The sequence below is a fragment of the Belonocnema kinseyi genome, chromosome 8, assembly GCF_010883055.1.
Source record: "Belonocnema kinseyi isolate 2016_QV_RU_SX_M_011 chromosome 8, B_treatae_v1, whole genome shotgun sequence".
NCBI classification, from domain to species: domain Eukaryota; kingdom Metazoa; phylum Arthropoda; class Insecta; order Hymenoptera; family Cynipidae; genus Belonocnema; species Belonocnema kinseyi.
In genome coordinates this window covers 113,204,128-113,212,348 of record NC_046664.1, presented here as the reverse complement: position 1 = coordinate 113,212,348, position 8,221 = coordinate 113,204,128, and the positions used below count along the sequence as shown (strand labels likewise).

Below are 8,221 nucleotides of genomic sequence, written 5' to 3'. Positions count from 1 at the left end.
CAATCTCCTGAATTTATTTCAAAGCAGTTAGCAGATAGATATATAAATAGAATCGCCGAAGTGCTCCGACCGGCAATCGTTGATCTTCGAGTTTTCAAATTCCGAAGAGGAGAAATGGGTTGCGCGCGCAACTAAGTCATTTACAGCGTCTCCTACTATATTCACACGAACATAGCCCTGTCATAGGATTAGACCGCATCTCGTTTCAGATCTGGGATCACTGCAGAGGTATAGTCGCCAGGACAAGTAGTGGCTGGGACATCTAGCCGCCACGCGTTGTTCCCAGCACTTTCTGTGTTATGTTATAAATCATAACAAAATAAACATAAGATAAAAAAATATTTTATATCATGATATGTATATATATTTGCCTTTTGGAAATTGTTTATCATTACCCACAGTCCATTATTCAGACATGTTAAATACAAGTTTGATTGTCGATATTTGGAATTTTAAAAACATAAGCATCTTTTTTTATGCCACGAATGAAAGGGTAGGGACGAATTTTTGGCAGGGCTCCTTAAAACCACTCTTCCTGTATGACTTCTAAAAACCACCATTTTAAATATACATAGTTCCATTTTCTAAACCTTCGATTACAAATTATTCAGATTATAAGAACTTTGTAAATATTGGTTAAGAATAATAGTAGTTAATTTAGAAGTTAATCAATTTATGAAGATTTTATTGATAATTATAAATCATCTGATGTAGAAATATCTTAGGTCAAAACTATTCAATTTTAAAAACTTTTTTCACTTTTACCTAATGATTGAAAATGAACTATCGAAAATTAAGAGTTCTAGAAATATAAATTTTCAAACTAAACACTTCAAGCTTCTTTATTTAACCGATGCTTCAAATATTGTATGCGGTTTTAATTATAAGTATTTTAAGTAAAAAATATATATACATACACGGAGAAAGTTTTTATTGTAAAGTTTGATATTATACTATTTGTTTTTACAATAAAATAATGGAAAACTAGGATGTAGCTACACTGTCTTAAGAATTACTATCCTGAATAAAAAATTGTACTCTTATACCAAAACAAAGTATCTATAATCGCTAGAAAAGACTGTAGAGTTTAAAAAAGACAATAGGAAAGACATTCTTTTTAAGTTCATTCTCCGTATTTATAATTCTTCCTCTATAAAATAGGAAAATATGCCATGGTCGAAAAAGTAAAATAAAAAAAATTGCATTCGCTGTTTAGTATATGGGGAATTCTGCACAATATTTGCCATCAAGAATTTTTTTTTACGTAAAATATTTTTTTGGTTTGTTTAACACTTAAAAATATTCGATATTTTTTTCGCGAAAATTTGATTAAAAATGTTATGTTCATGAAAAATTACTTTTTTCCAATTGTTTATACTGCCATATTAAACAAAGATATGGAAATTTATACACAAGATAAAATGTTGGCCTTTTCCTCAACTTTCGTATAAAGTATACTAAAATCCCCTCTAATGATTTATTCAATAACATGAATTAAATATGTATAAACAAATAGATTTTTTTTAATTTGGACCTGTTAAAATTTTTTTTTTGTTTATTTTAAAGAGGGGACTAAACGTGTTTCTTTATCTGGTACAAATTTGGGAGTGGGTGGTCAAATACTTTCGAAGCAATGCATTTTTGAATAGCAATACATTTTGAATATATTTAATTTACAGCATAAAATATACGATTTTCCAAGCGAATGGTTGTGTTTTACTTATCGCGTAGGCAGTCGAGTCCCAGTCCGAGCGAGTCGCGCTGCGGTACACTTTGCGCGCGCGTGCCACGCTCCAAAAATGCATTGCTTTGAAAGTATTTGACTACCTACTTCTAAATTTTTACCAAATTAAAACAAACTTTTAGTACACTCTTTAAAATAAAAAAAATCTGCCCGCTTCACGGGCACATTCTCATAGCGCGCTACTAAAGGTGGAAGAATCGGCAACGCAGTAATTTGGCAATTGTGAATTCTCTTTTGTTAAAGCTCCTTCGGCCTTAACGAACACATTCCCATCACGTATCTCGTGCTTCGCACTCGAGCTTATCCCTGAAATTTTATACTATTCCTATAAATGTATGTTATTATAATTCATATCTTACATTGGTATTAAAACAGATGTAGTTTCATAGTCCCGTTTGAAAAACAATGCGAATTCTTTAAAAAAAATGTTGTTAAAACTTTTATTTCAACTTTAGTTGTTTTTCCATCAAGTGAACTCTTAAAAGGGTTAGATGTTTAATCCTCTATAACTCGAAAACTGTCCATTTTCGGACTTTGTGCCCCATAACACTTTTGATCGAGACATTGAGGACTACAATTTTATGAAGTTTAATCAAAATCGACCGAAAGCCATTTCATGTACATTTGCTGCGGGGTCCTTTGCAGGTCTTTTCAAATGAACAATTTTTGTTCTGTCACCTTTACCATATCTTGCACAGTTTCAGACGAAAAATGTACTTTTTGAATTTTTCATTATTTTGTATGCTGTCAAAATTTTAATTTGTGATTTTTCAAAACATTCAAAAAACTGTTATGATAATCATGTAGGTTATTCAAGAAGCCAAATTATTGTTATCTTGACTTTTTTCATATCGTGCATTATTTGGTAGAAAATGTTCATTTTCTTGCGTTCTTTGGAATTTTGTAAATGGTATAACTCTGTTAATTTTTAATTTTATGAAAAAAGTCGTTAGGATAAATTTTTTGAACTTTTGAATACTATGAATAAACGTACAGAGAGTTTTTAAACTTTGAAAAAAATGGTCTCAAAAATTTTCAAAATGTGCCCACATTGTGAATTTTTATCCAAAATGGCTGGCTAACGAACTTAACATTTAGCTTAGGACGCTAAACAAGTGTACCAAAGGCCAATCTAATAGATTGATTTTTTCAAATTTTATCGTGTTCCCAGACATACATGCACACATAAATAAATACATACAGATACACATTCGTGAAAACCTGTTTTTCGGATTCAGAGGGTTTCAAATCGTAGACATTTGACAAAAACTGAGGGGGGGGGGGGGTCAAATTTTACACAAATCTAATACCTTCTCTGATAAGAATGTAAAAATGAAAAAAGAGGTCCAAATTGAAAGAAATCTATTTGTTTGTACATATTCGATTTATATGGATTAATAAATAATTAAAGTGGATAACCTTATTCGAAAGTTTAGGAAAAGGCCCACATTTTATTTTCTGTATGAATTTTCATATCTTTGTTTAATATTACAGTATAAGCAATTGGAGAAATAACTTTTTTATGAACATAAAAGTTGAAATAAACATTGAAATAAAAAAATACGCATCAAATATTTTTGAGTGTTAAACAAGAAAAAAATATTTTACGCGAAAAAAAAATGTTGTGGCAAATATTGTGTGGAATGGCTCATATATTACAGTTTCACCCATGATCAATTTTATAAATGAAACATACAACTAGATATTAATATTATATTTTAATGTTCTAAGGTGAAAAAAACGTGTTAGAATAAAGCAGCGCTGGCGGGAATCGAACACGGGTATGTGAGGTAGCAGAACGGAAACTTTTTCCTGAGAGAAAACAAATTCAGAGATTTAGAAATTTAATTACCCTAATAAACATCGGTACAACTATGCATATTTAAAAAATAATAAAAAACTATGGAAATCTCATATCTTACATACATTTGATGCTCGCAAACTCTAACATTTTTTACTTTTAATTAATCTTCTCATTCGAATTAAGAGAGTATTTTCTTACTTAGAAAAACGAACTGTTTTGACACGCCAGTCCACATAAAAAAAAACAAAAGAAATAAAAATTTTTATGAACCACCCATACATATCTTTATAATGGAAACAATATCCGAAAAATTGTATTATAAATGGTGTATATTGGCCTTTAAAGTTTTTAGTCTCTCACGTTTATTTTTTCATGATTTATAACATAACGTTTCTGCGAGTGAAAGTGCTCGGGACTACGCGTGCGACTAGATGTCCCAACGACTAGACACCCTGGCGACTACATGTTTCAGAGAAACAAACTGCCGCGACACGCCAGTCGAAAAATAGAAAAACAAGATTTTTATTAGGGGTATGCAAAAAACTCGAAACTCCACGTTCGAACGAGTCGAGTTGAGCTTGTTAGCGTTCGAGTTCAGTCGAGCTGAGCTCGATGTGGTTCGAGTCGAGTCGAGATAGCGCATTCGAGAAAGCTCGAAACTTTACGAGTGCTCGAATGTCTTCGAGAACGCGGGCGACTTTGAGAACTAAAAACTTTGGAAAACTTGAATACCTTTGAGAACTCGAAACTTTCGAGTACTCGAATACTTTCGAGCCACTCGAAAGTTATAGGTTCTCGAAACGTTTGAAATTAACAAGAATTTTTCCAAGCCCGATACTCGGATGTTTTGCACATTGCTAACAGCGATTTTGAAATAACAATTAAAAATTCAAGATTTTTAATCCTAAATTGCAACCGAATTTTGAAAAATTAAAAATATAAAGCAGTTTCCTCGAAGTACAGTCAAATATATTAAAAAACTATCTCAGTTAAATTTTTCGATTAGACCAAAATTAAAAAAGAGCTTTTTCAAAATTTGAAATAACATTTTTTCAAAGATTTTTAGAAATTTTTGTGAAAGTTTTCTGTACGCGACAAAAGTACTTGCAAATTATCATTGTGATATTTCTAATTCCGACAGAAATTAAAAAAGTCATACGCTTTTCAACAATTAAAATATTTTCAAAAAATAGAGAAAATGTTTTTCTCCATAGATTAAGAAATGTAAATTCAAATTTCTTCTGGATATAAAATATATTTCGAAACTATTCTCATGAAATTTTTCATTTAGTACCAAATTCAAAAAGTTAGATCCTTTTCAAAAATATGCAATTTTTTATATTAAGAGATCGTTAAGCGTAGATATCGACCTTTTTCAATACCTGTTTTCATTACAGGGTATTCTTTTTTTATATAAAGGTTAATTTTACAAAAGCGATTGATATGACATTGGTCATATCCCGGGAAAACGAAACGGAACCGAGGAATGAAAATGAACGATGCGAACGCGAGCTACGCTCTGATGGCATGACTAATATTGACACAAGATATTTTATACAAAATCGTTTGAATTTGCATAAACTATACTAAGAAAGAAATTTGAAAATATGGTCATTGAAATTTTTAAATAAGCAGATTTGATAATAATGAAATCAATTCTTTCTTCGGCTGTTAATGTAAGTATGAGTTAGAATTTTTTTTAAAGAATAAAAACGAATTACTGGAAAGTTCGTGTATTGAAATTCTGACGTTTCGGTTATTAATGCGTTACTTTTTCACAGAATCTGAATAAATCATCTAAGTAAATGTAATTATTGTGAAAAAATTCATATTGATGAAACGGGTAGAATTTTAAAAACCAGAGTTTTGGAACATAAAATAGATTCTAAAGTTGGAATTTTCAATACAGGTCTTTCACAAACTTGTTGGAACTTAAACCATTATTTTGATTTTGATTTTAAGAATATTAAACTTCTTGCTAGAGAAAAAATTCATATAAGGGACGCATAATAGAATTCATTTTTACCATCAAATATCACAATATTTTGATTAACTTACAGACAGAAATTATAAATGTCAACAAAATATATCAAAGTATTATAAAATAAACAAAACCAAGTTAAAATTCCAGTTACGTTGGCTCGCTTTCCTCATTCGCGGTTCCTTTAAATGACGCCTTTATTTTTTATTAAACAATTTATCGCCTTGATGTATGTCTCTTATCTACTTTGCTAAATGTTTGTCGTTGTCCAAAAACATTATGAACATTTTGTTTTTTCCGTAAATTAAGAAGTAGTTTTTAACAACAACAAAAAAAGGCTATTAAATTTATATGAGGTTTTTATCTGATATTTTTTGTATATTTTAATTTAATTTGGCGACACACATCAGTATTACTTTTAAAAATTGATTCTTAAACCATTGACAAATGTTTCACTTCAATATTGAATATTTTTGTTTTTTACAAGAAAATAAGCGCAGGCATATTTTATTATTTATATATTATTTATTTAGATTCTCTGTAAAAGGTAGGCAGTGATAGCCGAATGTCAGAATTTCAATAAACGAACTTTTCAGTCATTCGTTTTTATTCGTTTAATTTAATGAAAACCGAAAGACCAAAAAAAATTCTTACACGCAGAAATTTTTTTTATTAAAATTTACCCAATTAGTTGGGTAAATGAAGGAAAGTGCTGCATTTAGATAAAGTTTACAATTATTCTAGGATTTAATACAAAAGAAGATGAAGTAGTGGGAATTGCTGATGCTGAGTTTTTCTGATATTGTGGTGAAATTTGAGGTGAGTGGATTGTGGAAGTGTGTAGAAAGGTGTGGATATGAGAGATTAATTGATGGATTGTGAGATTGAAAAGGGGAGGTAGATATTTTGGAGGATTGAGATAGATTTGTGTGGAAGTTAAGGTTAGGTTGTTCGGAGATTTGTGACAGGGTGGGAGGACTGTGTTGATCGGGTTGGTAGTAGCAGGGTTGGGTAGCAACAAAGAAAGACGAGATAGGTACCGGACTGCGGTGGTAGATAGAGGCAGGGGAGCATAGTAGGCGGGAGAGTTTAAATTTGATTCATGGCTAGCGGTGCGAGTATCTCCGCGGAAGAAACAGATTTATAGCAGGAAGTGTTCAGTAGGCCGAAAAAGGAGATCAACGAAAGGAAGGCAAGGAGAATTATAAAAAAACAAAAGAAAACGAGAGATTAAGAGCAAAAAGCATAGGTCCAATCGAGGCTTTTATCAAAAGGAAGAGAGGGGAGAGGGAAAGCAGTGAAGAGAAGGAAGATATTGGGGCGAGCGTGAAATATCAAAAGATGTTCAGATCTCTGCCGGAAAAGCAGAGTTTGGTAGGGAAGAGTGACAATAGTAATGGGGCTGACGGAAGCGGGGATGAAAGTGAAGTTACGATGAAAGAGGAAAGACTAAAGGGAATTCGAGAAGTGATGATAGAGGTAATGTGGATTTATAAAGAAAAGCAGGAGAAAAGGGGAGAGGAATTAAAGAAGGAAATTAGGCAGGAAATGGCTGAAGTTAAGAAAGAAGTAAAAAAATGGGAAGAAATCAGGGAAAAGTTAAAAAAAAGGATGCAGTCATTGGTACAAAGACTAGAGGGGCAGGAAGAAGATAATAATAAAAAGGTAGAGGAGATGCAAGGTAGGATGAAGAAACTTGAAAGCTTGAACTGGGATTGTCGTGGGGGCGAAAGTGGGAATAAGGAGGAAATGCGAAATGTAGAAAGGGAGGAGCGAAAAGGGGAGATACTGGTACTAGTGAAACTAAAGAAATGGGAACATAAGAGGGAGGTGATGACAAAGAAGAGGTTCTTATATGGAAGTCCAGAGAGAATAGAGGATGATTCGACATGAATGGAAAGGAAGATGCAGTATAAATTAAGAAAAATAGCGGGGGAGGAAAGAAACAAGGGAAAGAGAAAATGGATTAAGTATGGGAGAATATAGATAGAACGAGTATGGTAGGAGTGGGAAGAAGAAAGGGAATAGCTAGTAAGTAATTACAAATGGCAAGTGCAGAATTCACAGTAGAAGAATAAAAAGGGCAGAGCAATTGGGAGGAATGGTGATGGGAGTAAGGAATGAATGTATAACAGGGAAAGATAAGAAAGACAGGAAAGAACAAAAAGAAGGAATAATAGTAGAAGAGGCAATGATGGGAGGAGAGAAGGTGAAGATTGTGGGGGTTTACATAATTCGTGATATGCAGGAGAGGAGATGAAAGAAATGATTGAAGAAAGTGAGGAAGAGAGTAGGCTGATAATATGCGGGGATTTCAATGCGAAACAGGAGACAGAGGACGAAGGGAATGGGGAGAAAAGAGAGAAAGAAAATCCAAATATAAGGTACTAAATGGGGAGAGGAAAAAGTTGTTGAAGAGCTTGGAGGAGTTGGGATGGTATATCTTACACGGAAATATAGAAAGAGATGAGAAAGGAGATTATACACACTCGGGACGTGAAAAGGGACTGGTAATTGATTATGTAATAGTGGATGATAAGGTATGAGAGAAGGTTAAGAAACTAGAGATAGGTGATTATATTGATTCGGATCACTTTCTCTTAATAGTAACATTAGAGGGATGAAAAATCCATAGCAATATGAATAAAAGCGGAGCAACTGTTGGGGAGGAGTTAGGATAGGGAAGGGAAAT

General features: G+C 32.5%; 1 protein-coding gene across 1 annotated transcript in view; it reads right to left on the bottom strand.

Annotated features, from left to right (window-relative positions):
• The window catches only part of LOC117178659 (cytochrome P450 4C1-like), a 166,991-nt gene that overhangs the window by 49,632 nt on the left and 109,138 nt on the right, over window positions 1-8,221 (bottom strand). The gene's annotated exons all lie outside the window — the stretch shown is intronic.